The following is a 20,312-nucleotide window of genomic DNA, read 5'->3' on the forward strand; positions in this document are numbered from 1 at the left end:
GTTTGCACTGTGTGTCTCAGTGAAGCCGAAGAAAAATTGGAAGTCATTTGAGGAGACCAGGATTAGTTTGCAAGACTTTGGCCTTGCTTAAAACTCTGGCTGAGTTTATTTTTCTGACTAATTGTAAAGACTGTCACTTCACCTTGCACTTCCACTTTTCACTAAATTAACCCCAGGATCTAGTTTGAAGCACTATATGAAATCAAGGCCTAAGGGAGCCAGCTCTAGGGAAAAAGATTTCTCTTACCCTAAAAAAGGTGAAATCTTGCATACAAAACCTCTTTTTTCTACTTTACTTTTATGCCTTCCAAAGTCCCCCGTGAAAAAAAAAAAAACCATGTCTACACTGCCTAAAATTGACTGAGCACTCTCTTGTAGCTAAATATTTGAAAGTTTTATTTAAATAAGTATTTTGAAAGTTTTGGTAAGAAATTACAAATATATCAACAAATAAAATATTATTACAAAAATATGGATGAACAGCTTAGAACATTTGGAATTTTCCAACAAAACATCTTTTTCACTGGACACTGCATAGTTCCTTAGGATTAAAAGCTCCTCACTAATGCTTTTGAATTCATTACATAGTTTTGAGCCTGATGTAGACTTTTTGACTGTGATTCCAAAATAGCTAATATAGATAAATCTATGTTTGTTTAAATGTACAAATATCTCTGTGTGATCTAATATGCTTCTGAGATCTTTTCTATATCCTTTTGATTCACATATCTCATTCTTTAAAAGAATCATACTTTCTACTTTTCTGTAAGAGATATTACTAAATAACCAAGTTCTTGTTTGGAGTGAGCCCTAAGTTGTAATTATAGTTATATACAGAAGTCAGTACGTAGGACCACTATAAACTAAATCAATCTTTTAATTTTGTTTTCTTTTAACACAATTTATAAAAAAACTTTGCCGTTTTAATCTTATATTTTGGTTTATTTGTGAAATAAATTTAATAATTTAATTTAACAATTTAATAATTACGTTTGAAAACTTCAAACATTAGAAAAGTTGAGACATTTCAAAACTAAACAATATTTAGTATCAAAGTAAGATCCTTGTTTTAAGTGGGTTTGGTTTTGAAACAGTATTGCATTTGAAAATGTGGAAAGAACAATAAACAACCTGTTAATAAGTCAAAGGTTTCATATCTTGTCAGAGAAAACATTTTTGAACCATGGGTATTGAAATGTATGCAGTCATTCTAATTAAATTTTGTTGGTACAGATAAAATGATTCTCATTGCATTTTTCCATTGCCATACCTGGTTCTCCAGTGTTTATTGCTCCCTCCGATGTTTATTGCTCCCCCCTGTATAATACAGGCCTTAAACTATGTAATTTTTCTGACATCTATGTTGTATGTAGATACTGAAATAGATTTAAATTACCTTTCTCAAATAGTTGTTACAGTTTAAATGGAACAGCACTACACATTGATTTAAACTAGATTTCAATACATTAATTTAAATAATAGCGAAGCCTAAAGCAACAGCACCACAAACAAAATAGTGAAATATTACCCTGCTTCTGGATTTTAAAAATATCCAGGTTATGTCCATGTTACTCTGTAAACTGTGCATGTGTATACAACAGAGTTCACCAAATGGTTTGTCACAAAGCTTAATAGTTCTAATTCTGCTAGACTCTCCTAGATATAGAAGGAATTGACAATAACTGCCAATTCAAAGCAAATATTGACATGTAAATGCCAAAATACTTAGGTTTACTTCGTTTAAGTATCGCCATTGCTAATTCATCCTCATGGTGTTTACTCTTAAGGCCAGATGGCTTATACTAATACTAATAAAAGTAAGTGTAATCTATATTGCTTAGGGATAATATCCCAGAAGGGTGTGCTGCCATTCAGCAAGACCTGGACAGGCTGGAGGGTTTGCAGAGAGGCACCTAATGAAGTTCAAGAAGGGCCAAGTGCAGAGTACCAAACTTGGAGAAGAATAACCCCAGGCACCTGTACAGGTTAGGGGTTGATCTGCTAGAAATGAGCTCTGCAGAAAAGGGCATGAGGGTTCTGGTGGACAGCAAGAAGGCCAGTGGGATCCTGGGGTGCATTAGGAAGATCGTTGCCAGCAGATTGAGGGAGGTGATCCTACCCCTATAGTCAGCCCTAGTAAGGCTGCATACGAAGTGCTGTGTCCAGTTCTGGGCTTGTCAGTTCAAGAGAGACATGGAGCTCCTGGTGTGGGTCCAGTAGAGGGCTATAGAGATGATTAGAGGATGAGAGCATCTCTCCCACAAGGACTGACTGAGGGAACCAGGCATGTTCAGCCTCGAGAAGAGATGTCTGAGAGGGGATCTTGTCAATGCATACAAATATCCTAAGGGCAGGCATAAGGAGGATAGAGCCAGACTCTTTTCATTGGTGCCCAGCTACAGGATAAAGGACAATGGGCACAAAGTGCAGCTTGAGTAGTTTTTATATTGAGAGTGACAGAGCACTGGAACAGGCTGCCCAGAGAGGTTGCGGAGTCTCCTTCTCTGGAGATAGTCAATCTCACCTGGACACAATCCTGTACAATCTGCACTAGATGAACCTGCTTTAGCAATGATCTCCAGAGGTGCCTTACAATCACATTCCATGGTTCTGTGATAACTAAAACCGTAAAAGTTGCATGCTTCTAAGAAGAGAAAGAGGGACAAGAATCCAATAGACCATAATCCACCAGACAAAATTCTTCTAGTTCCTTGTTTTCTTTCTTTCCTGTACTGTCTCCTAATTTTTTTTCTCAGTATGCATCTCTTTGTCCCACAATAAATACTTGAAATTATACTTAACTACATGAATAAAGGAGAATTTAATTTAACTAAATTGCAAATGATTTACAAAAACACATTTTCCCATCCATTTTACGATGGAAGAGAATTGCTGCTTTAACATTTAAGAACATGGCATTTAGGAGTACATTAAAACCAAATACAAACCTATGTTTCATCGAGAAAAAAGGGAATAATTAGCATGACCATACACTGATATATTTTAGCTCTCTCAGGGCACTTAGAGATGCTGTTATCTTTTTTATTTTTGCTGTTAGAAATAGAAAAAAAAAAGAGAGAAAAATATAATCAAGAAAGTAAGTAAAATTCTTTTTTAATGATGTCTTTGTGTAGCAAGCTACAAATTACAGGACCCACAAGATAAATGGCCAGTGTTTTGTGTTTTCCAATTTACACAATTATAAAAGTAAAGATTTAGTTGAATAGCATGTGGTTCCCTTACTGAAAATTGTATTCTAATATATATGAAAAGAAGGACAAAGCTAAGGGAGCTATCATAATTTTTTTAATTTTCTGATTTTTAATAATTTTGTTTTGTAGTCGTTGTTCTTTTTAAAGGCATTGTTTTATATCAATAGCAAATATCTTACCCAGTTTTCTTGATTTATTACAAAGCTAACACTTCTAATTAAACCTTATAACAGAAATCTCTTTTCTAGACATGCCAAGTGCTGTTCTAAGCCATTCCTTAATGAGGACTGTGCTTAACTTTGACAACCATTTTTCTAACTTAAAATCTAAATACAAGCATAATTTCACTTAACTGGTCCATATCATACCAATAAAACGGAGCTTTCAGCTCAGGATTTCATGGCTCCCCTTCACAAATTCAAGTGGACTAAGAGACATTTGCATATGAAGATGGGCAATTTATAGTATTTTTTTTCTTTTTAATTGAAACAAATTTGTTAATGTCAAAGTGCAGTTGTCAACCAACTATTTGTGGAGTGAGAACTAACCATTTGAAAGACACAATCATGTAAGAGTTCATGTCATTTATGTGTTGCATAGGGTCAGTAAAATAATGTTTTCTGTTTGCAACTGCAGTTGGTAATCACCACAAGGACAAGCTTTTTTACCTCATGGTCATATGTCCTGTGCTGGTGATACAGCATTTCAGTGTAACTGCTGTTGTTCAAAGCACAGATTTGCAAAGTCTTGCTTTCAAGTTATAGAAAAAGAAGATGCATTTGATGTTCTGGTTAATCAACAGTATGAACCACATTCATCTATTTTACTAAATCTTAAATATTAATGCCCCCTTGTTTGTAGCTTGTTTGGGTAAACATTTTGAAGCTTCCAGGTATTGCTTCATGGCTAGTGTGTTATGTAAAAAAATAGAGGTGCAGGTTAGCAAATTAATGCATGGATGGAACAAGAGCGGAGAAAGACACTGTCTATCGTGTATATTACTATCAAAACTAGTTGCATTAAGCTAAGACTCTTTTATCTTTACTGTACTTACTTAAGGTTTTCCAAAATATTACAATTCTGTTTATTTTCAGGTATTTATGAATTTAATCAGTATTCTGTCATGAGAAAAGTCTGGAAATGAGATAATTTGTGAATTGTAGTGTATAGACTGTAATTTTTTACTTTTATTATCAGCAATTCTTTATGACAAAAACTTACTGAAGCCATTTACTTGGACTGCATTCTATATTTCAGCATTAGGTCTATTCTCTGTGGATCATTCAACACACCAAAACCAAAACTCACTCTTCTGCAAAGGGAAGAAAATTACATTTGTGTTTAGTTAATTTAGCATCTTTTATAATGGCTTCAAGTTCCTTTGAAAAAATGGTAATTTATAAATGAAAAATATTAAATTTTCAACTCCTTACTCTTTAGCGAAATATATGAAAAATGTATTCAGGAAACATCAACAGTAATATATATAAAAATAAAATAAATAGATAAACAAAAAATTAAAAACATGACAGGACTAACATAATTGGGAACGGTATTTGCACATACTATGAAAACCTTTAGAAATACTATAAAAATCTTTAGAAATTCATGGTTGATTTACCTTATTCAAAACAATATTAAATAAATGCAAACTCAAAAAGGTTCAGTTGGTTAGAGTATGGTGCTAATAACACCTAAGTACATTTTTGCTGCTCTCTTATGAGTGAAGTGCATCACTCCATTTGCAACACACATCCTGCATGTATGTAGTAAAGCATGCATGAGTAGCAATAGGCCTGTTTTCTTTATTATTATTTGGAGAGCTCTTCTAAAACTGGATGGCTTGCTCCAGGCTTGCTCATCAAATAAAATATTCTTACTTTTTGTTAGGTGTATTTCTTTTCAGGCTCTCCATTTCTCAGTTACCCTAATAGCACTTAAAATATCTGTTCCATGTTGAGCTCATCTTTTTTGATTGCAGTAATCACAAGCGTACACAGTCTTATACACAAGGTCTAGCTGATCATGTTGTACAATGTCACTTTTGTTTTCCTATCTGTACTTTGCCTCAAGCATCTCAGAAGTATATTTACCTTTTCTCAGGTATATCACAGTTATAACTCATAATCATATTTTGATAAGTTAACACAGCTATTTCTTTCTTCCCTTCTGTTTTCCACCTAAAGAGACTTCAGCTTATAACAGAGTTTTTTCTGTTAGCTTACAACTTGATGCATTAAATCACTCCATTTTCATTATTCCAGTATTTTTTACCATTCATTTTTGGTGTAATGTTGTGGCACTCTTCTGTAGCTCAGGATCATGGGCCTTAATCTTTCTCCATCCTTAAAAAAGTCACAAGCTAATAGCAAGAAGTTGCATGTTTACATGCTATTATTAGATTTTTGGTTTTTGTCTGAGGGAGTTGTATTTAAGGTTATCAGTAAGATGAAGCTGGCTGTAATTGGAAGTGCATAGTGAAAGGTTGACTAACAGTCTGCATAAATTGAAATGAGACGTCCAGACTGAATATAAGGGGAGGCTTGCACTGTGTGGAATGTAGGAACACTGAAACGTTGTCCAGAGAAGTTGTGCAACCTCCATCCTTGGGGTATTTTGAGTTATCTTGATAAAAACCCGAGAAATCTGATCTGACCTCATAGCTGACCCTTCTTTAAGCTGGAATTTGAAGTAGATAACATACTGAGGTCTCTCCCAGCCTGAATTATCTTTTGATCCTATGGTTTTTATTGTAAAAATTTGTCTTCCTTTTTTAATTTCAGTCCTGACCTACTGAGTCTCTTCTGATTCTTTAAGTATAAATGTCACAAAAACACTGCATGAAGCCAAGATTTAGTAATCCATGTTCAGTCTGTTGCAATCTTCTTTAGAAATGTCCTAAGACAAAGGTTTTATATGACAGGCAGATGTGCAGAGAAGCAAAAATGAAGGGAACAAAATGTCTCAATGAATGCATCTGGGACAATTCTCACCATGCTAGCTGCTTACAGGTAGAATGGTCCTGAATTCATAAAATTGTTGGTACGGATTTATATTTGAGTTAAAGGGGGGGGATTGGATGGACAAGTCCTTAATAGAATTTTTTAAGAAACCTTTGTACTGGAAAAAACTTCTTTTTAGTCATTCCTATAGATTAAACCTGTTTGTTTGATAAATATTTTTTACCAGTTTTCTAATTTCCAGGCTACTAGGGTGCTGCCTGGTACTAAATAAATATCTTCATATCATATGTTCTTTTGCTGCATACTCACTTGCTTTTCTTTGTTTACTATATTACATAGTAAGGTGTGCTCATTGATTATATTAACAAAAAATGAAAGCTAAAGAAATTTTTTAATGCAATTCATGATTTTTTTTGTGCCCAAATTTAAAAATTTTCAAACAGCTTAATGTTGAGGTAGCTATTGCCTTAATGCAAATGTTCTGAACTTCTCCATTCTTAGCTTCAAAAGCTCATGGCAGAGAAATATACCTTTTTTTTTTTTAAGCGTAGTCTCATAATTTGGTTCCTTTTAGTTCTATATTATTTTTTTAATACTAGAATATACTTTTTAACCACTCCTGTGAAGTAAATATTCATTAAAATTATTTGCTACTCTGTGATTATAAAAAGGATATATGATTTGCACTTACAAAAAAGTCAATATGCTCTTATTTGAAAGAAAGAGAGACAGAAAAGGATTTATATAGTCTGAATTCTTTTTGCTTTAATGAGTTAATTTTGAATTCATTTGGTATAATTTCTCAGGGGCAACCTCAAAATTTAAACTAATACAAAAAGACCTTTTTTATAAAGGTTTCCTGTTTTAGTGCAGGAAACAGATGGACACCTTGTGCTTAAAAAAGAGAGCATCGGCCATTTTGAGTAACTTGATTTTATGTCCTGAGTGCCAAACACCTTCCACAGTTCACATGGCATACCAAATGGATGTTCCCCAGAGGAAAATAAATAAGAAAAATAAACAAGGCTCTCTGCTGTAAATATGAACCAAACTTCTCTTGAAGGACTTGTTATTCATACATGCATTTCACTGCATCTGGTGTGCCCTGCAATGAAGTACCATAAAACTCAGATTAGTAAAATTGAAGTATTTTATAAGTAATATGCTAGACAGATGAGAAACCTGCAATTTATTTGTTCCACAATAATCACAAAAAAAAAAAAAAATCAGTGTTGATCTCCTCGAAGTTAGAGACAATCCAAACATGACAGTGATCTGAGGCTGTTATGGTTTACAAGGGAAGAAAAATGTAAGAACAGCAGTAACAAGTAGAAACATGGAAAGGGAATTTGGATTCCCAGTTGTGATCAGCATCATTAATTTAGTGAGGTTACATGGGTTTAGAATGAAGTTGACAGACTTTTCAAGAATTAAGAATCTGTGAAAAATATTTAATTCAGGCCTTACTGAGAAATTTAGCTAAATTTTGTTTTGCTGGATTCTCACTCAGTCTCCAAAGCTGAGAAGAATTTTTATGTTTGATTTCTTTCCTTCCCCATCAATACTTTTTATGTATCTACTGTATATAAACTTTATAATAATTCTAGGGTTTTTGTTTGGTTTTTTGTTTTTTACAAAACATAAAGCAATGATACGAGCATGTTTGCAACCAGGAATTCTAGGTTTTGTAATAATGCTCATTTGTAGCTGGAGATTCTTTTGCTTAACAATTTGATGGAGTCAGGGTTCTAAACTGAAGGATAATTAGGAATCCAAAGAGAGCTCCAAAGCACTAATACATCAGTTCTCCCTACATTGCCATATACATGCTATTTCCAAGCTTTTTCATCCATCTGCATCTTTTCACTCTTGAGTCTTTGATCTTCCTTCCAAAGAAAGCATCTCAGCCCATCAGACCAAGATGCCAGCCAACTGCAATTTCATGGGCACTACACCACTTCTCACTCTGATTGACACCATTTTTAGCATAAGGATTTTAATATCAAACATATTTATTAATTCAACCCTTTTTCTCTTTTATATACTTTATGTATGTATGTTTTCTAAAAGAAAGAATTATAAGAGACTCTTAAAAAACCTATCTATGTTATCTTACTATCTTCATCAAAATTAATTTTTAAAAAATGCCTCTTTTTTGGTGATGAGCTAAAAATTTACTTTTTGGACAGTAAAATGGATTATAAACATAACTGAGAGGAAAAAGTAATTATGGGAAGGATTCCAGTTTGGCACAAGAAATGCAACATATCCAGGGGCCTGTGCCAGTGGGTAATGAATGTATTGGTGCCAATGAATCTTGCAATGTTGTCATTAAGTCTACTTGTTATTGTTTATCTTCTGATTGATCATCATCATTTGTCATCATCTAATTCATAGGAAAGCATCACATCACAGTCCCAAGCTGATTTCTCACTGTATGATTATGCAGTGTTGGGATTGCTGAGTGCCTGCCTGCTTATGGCTGGATGCAGGCTGAAAGGCTGGCTGCTGTATGAAGCTTTAAGTAATTGCCAAAATATATAATTACTACCAGTTTAGTATTCATAGAGATTTTTTAGATTTCTTTAGTTTTTACATTTGCTTGCCTTCAGGAGTCTCTTTATAGCTGCTATTTTTTCTTTCCGGTTTTTTATAATGAAGCTTTGGCCTAAGTCAAAAGACAAAAGTGTGCTGGTGAGTCATTCAAAGTCATTCAAGCCTTTACACGATACTCTGTTTCTCCAGTGAGCTAATATTTTTCCTTTACATCTATATGCATGTTCAAATTTGTCTTATGTTTTCAGGTGAAAAAAAAACCCAGTATACTCAGGAAGACTAACTGCTGTAAATGAACAGCAGACTTAAAAATTTTCAGAGAAGGGTAGAGAGTGACCCTTGAAAATATATTGCCTGAAAACCTGACCTCCATTAGCATTCAGCCTTCACAAAGGGAAGTTGTGCTTGTGAATCCCTTTAGAACTGAAAGAGAAAAGAAGATCCTTTTCATTACATAGTCCCTAGTAGTTAAAATTTTCTATAGCTGCAATGTTAGTCTCAGCTAGAGCCACTCCAGAAATGGAATAAATGAATAAACACACACACATGCATGTAAATATATTAGCAATAAACCTGCTATCACCTCTGTTTCACAGGTCCCTCTTGCACTGTAGGTCGGAAAAAGCCCAGAGGATTTTCTGCTACTCCACAGATGCTCAGTTTCTATTTTAAGTAAAAAGAATGGCTGAGGTATTTCATCCATACTTAAACCAGTAAAAATCTGTGCTTTAGTATAGATATTAGAGGGGTTTCAGCAAAGCTCTAGAAAATTAAGATGATTAGAAAAACCACACTGAATAACAGTTAATATTGGATTATCCCTTCACAGGGATTGCAAAGAACAAATCAATGATTTTTTTCCTCCAGTAGATCAGTGTCAGGTAGAGGAAAACTACAGAAAGTGGAAATTAATAGACATACAAAAAAAACCATGGTGCAGAGGTACTCTAATGACAGGAGTAGCACTAACATGACTCTAGAGAAATGGGAGAATTTTTTGAAATAACACATAAAGAGAAATAATAAAGAGAGATGGGAAGTGTCATGGGAAATTGATGTTGAATCTAAATGTTACAGGGGTTTTTTTAGAAATCATGGTTGGATTTGGCTTATTTCTCACAATAATGAAGATTTCATTATATTCTTAAGATTTTTAAAAGGAAAATATAAATTATTTCTTGACTTCCTAGTTTCTAAGGTTTTGAAATATACTGAAATCTAATTTTCTTAACCTTTTAATACTAATAGGCACATGATTTTTTTTTTACCTTGAGATGCTGACCTAAATTTATTCACTAGGAGCTCAAAATTTTAAAAACTACCAGGATAAGAAATTTATAAAAACTTATTTGCATCTTCTGACTAATTTATTCTTCTTCATTTCTAGTGAAAATTCAGTAATCTCAGCTCTCAACTATTTCCAAGTGCATTAATTATTCTTGCTTAGATACTTATATTAAATATAAATTATGAGCTACCACATGACTTTGTAAGTTGCCTTTGGCATAGTATTGTAGTGTGAAGTCTCAGCATTGAATCACAAAGCAGTTGTTGAGCCAATATTCCATTATTCAGACACAAATAATTTTTATGAATGCTGATTTTTGCAAGGACATCCTTTTGCTCTAATAATGAATTATACATATTTTATTTTCAATTGTAACTTTACAGCCATCGTATTAAGACATACTAGTTTTAACACTGAAAGGATAGGCATTTTCTAACTGACTTCTTGCCATGCTTAGGAACTTCAAAACAAATATGTTGTGCAAGAAAATAAAGAAAAATGTGTGTTTTGGGGGCTTTGGTGGTTTCTTTTTGAGAAAATATTGAGCAGGAATCTTCTAGAATTGAGGCAGAAAAGGAAAGCGTATGGACATTGGAAGCAAGGACTACAGAGGTTCTGTTCACCACTGTAAGGAGAAAATTTTCACAGCCAAAGCTTTATTAGAGTTCAAGTTGGACAGCATAGTGAAGAACAACAAAAAGAGCTTTTTAAATATGTGGACAGCAAAAGTAGGATCAGAGATAACATCGATCTCTTACTTGATGAGGTCAGTCATCTCACAAATAGGGACATAGACAAAGCAGAGATGTTTAATGTTTTCTTTGCCTTTATCACTGATTATGGGCCCTGGGACCCTCAGAGGATGCTGAAAGACCATGACTGGTAGATGACAAACTCCCAGCCTACTCCAAGCTTCGAGACTTGCTGCTGCAGCTGGATGCATGTGAGTCTTTGGGACCTGATGTGATTCATTGCAGGGTCCTGAAAGAGCTGCCGATGCCATCAAGACACCTTCCCCTTACTATTGTTTTTCAATGGTCTCGGGAGTCTGGAGAGGTCCCAGATGAATAGAAGCTGTCAGTTATCCCTGTTTTCAAAGGCTAAGAAGGAAAACCCTGGGAATAAAAGTCTGTCAGTCTCACTTCAGCGCCTGGTAAAATTATGAAGAAAGTTATTCTGGTAGTTATTGAAACACTCTTGAGAGACAATGTATTGGTCACAGTCTGCACTGGTTCAATTTAATTTCTTTTTATGACAAGGTCACCTGTCTAGTTGACCAAGGGAAGTCAGTAAATGTGGTTTTGTTTGGTTCAGTTTTTTCTTTATTTCAGCAAAGCTTTTGATACTGTCTTTAGCAGTATCTGTCTGGACAAAATTTCCAGCATACAGCTAAAAATGTCCATAATATGCTGGGTGAAAAACTGGCTTCTGGGTTGGGGTCAAAGGGTCGCTCTAAGTTTTAATTAAACAGACCTTTGAGATCCAAATGGTTCAAATAAGCTGCATCAAATTCAGTTGAACTTCTAAACTGACACTCCTTTTGAAGATTTAATCAACAGTAAATTACCATCCTTTTATGCTGACTGAAGAATAATAACATATGGAACAATGTATCATAATGTCTGTCATTATATTTAAAGAACAGGAAAAAGGAGAGCTTATAAAAGAGAATGAAAAATTACTTCACCAAACTCCTGGGTTTCTCTCCCTTCTTTCCCTCTCTGCATTGCATAAGAGAACAAAAAAAATAATTCCTTAAATCAAAGTTATTATCTTTTGAGCAGCATACTGATTCTAGATATTCCTTGATGCATTATATATTTGTAGCATATAACATAATGACATATATTTAAATGCAGGGTTTTAATATACTAGACAAAAAAAAAGTGGCTATTTTAATAAATATGATGCATTTAGTTTTTCTGTTGTGCATTGAAACTCAGGAACAAAGTAACACGTTGCACTGCTTCTCCCTTCCTTCTTCTTACAAGTTCCCTTGTGTCTGCCAGCAGTTTATCTGGCATTTATTAAGTCAAGAATTCTGTATGGCATCTTCTGAGCTACTTTAATCAACAGTTTAATAGACATATTCACTTCCTGACATGAATAGGGAAAATAGGCATTATTGGCATTTCAGAACTATATAAGTTGTCATTATTTTCTCTTTGGATCCCATCTGACACTTAAGGCGTAATGAGGTCGTATACATGTGTTTGCTTTACCAGGCCTAAATTGGAGGCTAAAGAGTCTACAGGCATATTGAAATTAATTTATTATTTGTTTTAAGAAAGACAGTATATTCATTCAAGCAGCTGGAATTAAGTTTCTCAGTTAGCAATTCTAGCAAGACTGCTCAAAATTTCAAAGGGCAGCAATAGAATTTTATGAACTATACTCCCTGCTAAGTAGCAGACTTTATATGGATTTGTCTCCCTGTATTGCACACTTTTTTGTTTTATAAGCAGTTCCATCTTCTTGCTCAGTAATGAGTTGTCCTCATTCCTGAATATCTAAGCTATCTTAAAACTGTGTGTTATTTTAGAGATTTTTTTTTTACCTAGAATTTTTCACTATGCTAGTGTGACTTGGATTCCAATGGACAAAGAAGTGTCACATTCTACCTGAAAGACAAAAGGTAAATATGTCTTTCAAGAATACTTCAAGACAAGGCTAATTCTTCAGATTATGGAGCAAAGCAAAAGTGATTTTACAGCGTTGTGTCATAAACTCAACTGTCTGAGAAAAAGCCCACAGTTAAAAAACACAGTGTAGTGGCTTAGGACTGTTATTCTCCAATTTAGTGTTCCCACTGAAACCGCTCCAAACTAAGCGCCATTCACTCACTTCCCCCTCCCCTGTGGTGAGCTGGAGAGAAGAATTGGAGTCAGAAAAGGTAAGATATATCTTTTTGAGATGAGAACAATTTACTGGAAACAGCAAAAAGATAAGAAAACACAGTAACAGCAACAATACTAATGACAGAGGGTGTAAGAAAAAGGCAAGTCATTCATCCAGAACCCCTCTGACAATGCCCAACCACTTGCTCCTCCACATTTACTTGTCTACTTGACCAGAAGAGAGCCCTTCCCTGTCCTTGAAAATTGATCCTAGCCATGGTGTTCCTGGCTACTGAAAAAATTAACTCTGTCCTGGCTGGAACTAAGACGCTCAGTTATAATTCTTTGGAAAAAAAAGTGAATTTGACTTTGGTTCAGGAACACTTGTGGGAAACAAAACCCCCAGGGAAAGATAAAAGAAAACACATACAAATGTATAAGTATTGCCCAATGGTGGAGGAAGTTCTCTACCAAGTTCTCTGAAAACATTTTCTTCGTACGTTTTTTGGGAGGGACAAGCAAACTTCCGAATAGAGAGTTTGGGAGGCATTTTTCTTCTCTAAAACCATTAAGAATACTGACAAAAATCAAAGGAAAAAATTTATCTTGTATCTTTGTCATTTATTACCAGGATAGCTTCAACACAGCTGAACCAATTTCTGTATCACTGTTGCTGGGGCCATAATGAAAAATGTAAAGTTTCCAAGTGTGATACTCGGGTTACAACACGCGCCATCCAATTTGCTGATGGAAATTTCAGGTATGCAAAAGAAGGATTTAATCAGATCCTTTTAATTCAGTGGTCTACAAGGCACTTTCTTCTCTCAGGAAGTATTCAGAGTCATTTTGTGTCAGGGGAATGGCAGGAATCAGTATTGTCAGGAAATCTAGCAAAGTCTTCTAAGGGCTGGGATAACAGCTGTTCAACTGCATGTCATAATTTCTATTTCTATGAATTCTTTTAGCTTAGAGTCAAACAAATTTAAGAACTGATTCTACTCTTCCATCACTGCTGCTTGTGATGTTCCGAATTGATATAACTTGCAACATAGTGACAACCACAAAGTCCTTAGTGACTACAGATTTGTTACAACACATTGCATTTATATTTATCCCAAAGGATACCAAAGTGTATTATATATCAGGCACACAGCAATCACTTCATCTACCAGCGAATCAGACACCACTGGGGTGGAATACAGCAGATGTTCAACAGCATAAAGTAGTATTGCACAACAGTTTTAAGACAGAAAGTGAAAAATGACTTACCAAAATGACACTACAGAAGGAATTTAGGAAGACAGAATGTAATTAAGCTAACTGCAGTTTATAGAAGAAACTGATGGTAACACATTATTCTTGCAAAACAATGCTGTGAGTTCTTTAGCAGACAAAAGTGATGACTTCAGGTTTAGATCTTACCTGCAAAGCCAAACTTTCAGCAACACAATGGCCTTTAATACAATACTAGAGATAGATAACTGCCCGTATTTAAAAGGTGCAATTAATGCAAGATAGTGAAATACTGAAAGAATAAAATTAAATATCTAAAAAGATAATAATTAAGCAGACCCTGATCAATAGAAGAGTCAGACGCTAAACAGTGGTATCAGCACAACTCTGAAAAATTTCTTTTAGTCTCAGAGCAGTTATTGTGTATTTGTATGAAGCACCAGATTCTAAAAATATCTAATTCTGTTGAAATATTAAATAATGAATAAACTTTAATTCCTACACAATGCTTTCTCCACTATCTTAAGAGCGTAGCATATGCTGCGTGCTATCATGATTCTCATTGATTCATAGTTTTTACAAAATGTCCACCTAAATCACATCACGAACTAATAAAAATGTTGATGCTTTTTTCCCCAGTAGCTTTAAAATAAAAGAATCCTTACGCCAATTAATTGCTCGTTTTTCAAAATTGCATATAGTGTTTCTTAAGCTTTCTTAAACCTTGAGTTCTGTAACAAGAGGGCAAGAGTTAGAGAAAATGGTGGAGTTTCTTTAAATATTTACATGACAGTGCATAAAAGGGCTGCTATGAGTAAATCTTCACAAATTGTCAAGTTTTCTATATGAATACATATTTTTCATTTTTCAAAAAACCTTGGCTACAAAACTCACAGCAAAGAAATTTCCTGGCTTTTTTTCCTTTTTTTTTTCTTTTTTTTTTCTTTTTTTTTTTTTTTGGTGATACTGCTTGAAAAAATCCAGAAGTAAAAATTAAAATTTTCAGTATTTGGAGAAATACTGCTGCTATTTAAAAAAGTCTAGGAAACATGAATTATGAAATGTTAAGCATATTATAATGTATAATGAACACCAGAGAGGAAAGAAATTTTATTAGCATTCCAGTGATCCTGACTACTATTTAAAGACAAACCAGAAAACTAACATCTAGAAAAAAATATGGGTATTATCACCATAAGGCAGTGGTTGAAATTTAAGGTCACTACATAAGAAATTAAGAGAGGTCCTTCTTTGCATAGAGTAGTCATGTGTGCAAGAAAACAGTTCATAAAAAACTCTACTCTGAAACCTTGCTAGAAAAAATGTGACAATTCTGTAATTTTTACAATCTGCTGTGACATGTCCTTAAGAAAGTAGTACAATTTAATTCCAATATTTACACAATCTTTAAGTTGAACATATACATATACAACCTCACTTGTCCTGAATCCACAGTTCATCCTGAGATTTGCTCATATTCAACAGTCAAATCACTGAGAACACACACATATGATTTCACCTCTTACTGAATTACTTTCATTAAATAGTATGAGGAATCAGGACTTCTATCACTGTCCTTAATGCTGTTTAATGTCACTCATTATGTTTATTAACAGTTATGCTCAGAATGCCATTTTAATATGCAGAAATTGTTGTTTTGTAATCCTGAATAGCAAAAATAAATTCCTGGGAGTTTCACAATTCAAAATATAAGAATAACAGAAATAGACACTCTAGTGTATTTTCTGATGTTTTGTGGGCTTTGTTTTGGGTTTTCGGTTGTTGGGTTGTCTGTGGGTTGTTCTTTTTTTATTTAACAAGAAAAGTACTCCATAAAGCACAAAAAAACTTCATTCAGTTTGATTAAACTGCAGACTTTGCATAGTGCTTTAAAAATACCATTCATATTTCTTGAACTTAAGGAGTCTTTCAGTGAGGATTCTTATATATTACTATTCCTGTAGATAGGAAATAAATACCTAATGTATGCAGCTGTTATACTTAAATTCCTAATGCAAAAATTTTAATTAGCTCTCTGATTGCAGAGATTTTCTACAGAATTTGAAATAGACTGCATTCTAAAAATATTCTGTATTTTTAAAGAACGCAACTTTGTCAGAAGAGAAATATCAGAGGATATAAAGAATACTGAATATATATATGGAATTACTTTGTTTATTCTGTTATTGTATCCTCATTTATTTCAAATTTATCAACTTGAGTATTTGTTTTGCCAACTGACTGACAGTTAGAAGCACAAATGTACTTTCTTAGTCCCAATGCAAAGCAAGCCATCATTTGCAACAGAACAAATCTATTGCAAGCTCAGGATTATTATTAATAATATAATTACCTACCCTTGGTATGTTTCATTCTAAGTAATTGTATTTTAAAATTATTACTCCTGGGAACTATTCTAGAAAAGAGAATGAAATGTGACCTCTAACTGACAGGCAGATTCTTCACTTCTCTCAAATAGTGGAGCAGAATTGTTGTAGATTCAAATAAACTAACTCTCTGGTCACTATAATTTTAGGTAACAGAATTTTGGGGTTTGTGTAATTAAAGGAAGTTATAACTTCAATAGGTGATGCAAATCAGGAGGCCCTGTCAAACAGTCTAGTATAACGCAGCTCCATGATTCTCAGTGCAGCTGCTATAACTGGAAACTATGTAGAAGCAGCCCAGGAGATCTTGTAAGGAATCAGCCAGGAAGCCAATCAGATACCCAGATGCTACACTGGAAACACAAATTTGAGAGCTTTCCATCTGGGATCTTGTGTCTGCCAAATTTGTCACATAAGTGGTCACAGCAGTTAGGTTCTGTGCTCCAGATAAGAGCAAAAGGCACCAAAGGGAACTGTTTACTACCCTGCAATCAACAAGAAAATGCTGTGCCAACTGAAAGTGTAATCATATCTACAGCAATGTGCTGATGAGCTCTGAAAATGTTTAGTAGAATAAGAGAAGCCTCTGGAATATAGAGAATCTGACACACTGTACCTCGACATCCAATTATATGGTAACATTTATGATTAAAATCTTTATCAGCCATAAGTTGTCTATAAAAACAATTAAATCAAGCCAATAGTAGAACTATGCTGGATTGCTTGGCTTGATTACATATCTGTGATTCTTTCTTTGTGGGAACTCAACCATTAGTAAAAGCATTCACTCTCCAAACGCTTGCCTGAGATAGGCTAAATGTAAGTTGATTTTATAGCTAAATATTAGAAAATGGGTTGATCAGTGAAAAAACAAATGAACAAACAAGCAAAAAACCCCCTTTTATTAAACAACAAAGCAAACAAGCAAATGATCAACCAAAAAACAAAACCAAACCACAGAAATATACACACACACACACACAAACCCCCCAAAGCCAAAACAACAGCAACAAACAAATAAGCAAAACCCCAGCAACTATTAAAAACCACAAAACAAACATACAAAAATCCCTGAAGCTCCCAATACAAAAAAAACCCAAACAAAAAAAAAAGAGGCATTTCAACCCCTTGATCATTTTGGGTTAAAAAGCCTTAATGCTTCATTCAAAAATTTTCTCCGAAGTGATTAGCAATGCAACAAGTAAAACTGTTTTTTGTCCAGAGGTGACACTGAGCTGCACATCTACTTGGTAAGACGAGACCTTATTTTTCTCTTTTTCCCTAGGTTAGATTACAAACTGAGCTAAGGCCTGCCTTGCAATGTTTCTGTGCTGCACCTAGTACAGTAACCCTGACTATGAACAAAAAATCAACACAGAAACAGGGACAGAAACAGAAACACTGAGTCCTATGGATACTGTAAACAGAGAGTACAATCTGCAGTAGTCAGGAAACCCATTATGACCAAAAGTGATAGAAAATCTCGTGCATTTTTAAACATCATAATTAGAAAATACAAATTATATATATATATATATATTCACACATACGCATATATGCTTCATAGGTTGTACTCATTTGACAAAGGGGGTCAGTAAAATGATTGTCATGGGCAAATGAATTGTTTGAACCTGTTTTATAACTTTAAAAGATACCAAATACAATATGAAAAGCTTTTTTTCCCTTGCAGATGTCTTATTTGTTAGTTCTCTTTAAGGAAGAGAAAGATTGCCAAAAGATATCGAGGTTCTCCTGAACTGATGCTAATAAACCATGAGGCACACTCTGATAGAGTTAATGCATGTTAATAAGGGAGCCGTATGAATTCCATTTGTTATTCTTCATCATGTACAGCCTTGGGAAGATAGAAAATTGGGGAAGCTTTGGAGTGACAAATCATCCCACTCCTTCGGGCTGTTTACTCCAGTAGTTTATTAATTTATATAGCAAATGTGGGAAATATCAATATATCATCAATATTAATGTAGTACCACTATGTGTGTAAAATATTTATCTGGGACAACTGGTAACAACTGGTAACTTCTCTCTGTTACTGTCCTTTATGTCAGTCCTCTGACAGATTTACAGACTAGGTATCAGTGAAGGGCAATACTAGCCAACCCATCTCTCTTGACAGTTTATCAAAAGATTTCCTTATTTTCCATCAAACATATTAAATAAATGAGGCTGAATTACAATATGTTCTAGTGTTAGCTACTGCTTCAAGTTTCAGCTATTGAAGTGAGACAATAAGACAAGGCAAGCTTCTTATTACCACACAGTGAGTTACCTGTAGAACTACAGGTAAATTGTATTTCGTACGAGTATTTTCTTTAGAAGAATCTCAAATAACAGGTAAAGAGAATATTAACAAATAAAACCAACAACATCCAAACATCATCTGATTATGTAGTAGCTGATTCGTGAGCAATAGATCTAACCGAGATAACTGTACATCTTCCTCTTGAATGCTCTTGAATTTCCATTTTTTACACATGACTTGTTTTACTGCATTCCATGAGTAAACTAGACATTCTCTGATAAAGTTCAGAGCGGTTATATTTTTTCAGGAAGATAGCACAATTCCACACTCCTTTGCTGAAAACAAGCAGGAATTTTCCTCCATCTCTGACACCCCAGAAGGTAATACTGCTTAGACCTCCTTCTCTTCCTCCCTCCCCTTCTTTCAAAGCATAAAGAGATGTACATGAAAATGACACACAGAAAGAAAGTTTTTTCTCTTTGTTGTGTTATGCAAAGCAGTAACTCATGCAATATTCATTTGTCAATTGTTCACAGATTTTTCAAGCACCAATAGATTACAAATATGTCCATTACATCAGCAAAATTTTTCATAAGAGCCATGGACAACCATTCAGCAGAAGATGAGTAAACTCTCAGTCAGAAATGTTTTAAACGTAGTTTGAAAGAGGTGCACAGTAGTAGATATCAAAATTTTGAGAAAACTCATAGCCAACAAAAGATAAAAAATAGATCTTCAACCTAATAGCATAAATTAAAATAGCATGTAAATGGAATGTGTCATAAACATCACAGACTTGAAGAAAATGCATCTTGTAATAGTGCAACAGGAAGGAAAAGTTTAAAAGGAATGATGTGGTTAGTCTTATAAAGTGAATACTTTCATAAGAAAACACCCCAAGAGCTAGAGAAGATTCTGATGTTATATAAAAGCTGTAATAGAACTGAAATGACACTGCTCCTGAGAGTCTGCATCACTCTACATCAGAGGCTCAGAGAGGACCATTGTTTTAGATGTTACAGAAAGAAAAAGGAAAAACATGAGGAAATATACTCAGTGGTTACTGTGCATTAATGTGTGTTTGTTGGCTATTTTTTATGATATTTTTTCCTCTAAGTAGGAACTTATTTAACTTAAAACCTGTATATGAAGTGAAAAGGCAGTATTTTACCCAGTTAAAATCAGTGTTTATTCTGGAAAGTTACTGAGATAACATGCTATGCTTGTGTTAAGCATTTTCCCTCATGAGTCATAAAAAACCCACACAGTAAACATTTAGGTAAATTTTATGTTGTCTTTTGGGAGATGTTTTCTCAGATGGGCATTTGATTTCAACTTATTATTTTGAGATGTTTCAGTTGAAAATATAAATGTAATGAGATTGAGATTCCAGGTTCTCTACATATTTTCTTTTTACAAATAAAAATAAAAGAGTATGACCAAAGACTTTGAACTATTTTGAAAATTAAATGAACCAACAAACTCAGAGGTCAAGGAAATAAAAATAACATTCAATATAGAAGTACTCAAATCAATATTAAAAATAAGGCATAAATGCTGATGGTATCAATAA

Source organism: Pseudopipra pipra, chromosome 6 (genome assembly GCF_036250125.1).
Source record: "Pseudopipra pipra isolate bDixPip1 chromosome 6, bDixPip1.hap1, whole genome shotgun sequence".
Lineage (NCBI taxonomy): Eukaryota > Metazoa > Chordata > Aves > Passeriformes > Pipridae > Pseudopipra > Pseudopipra pipra.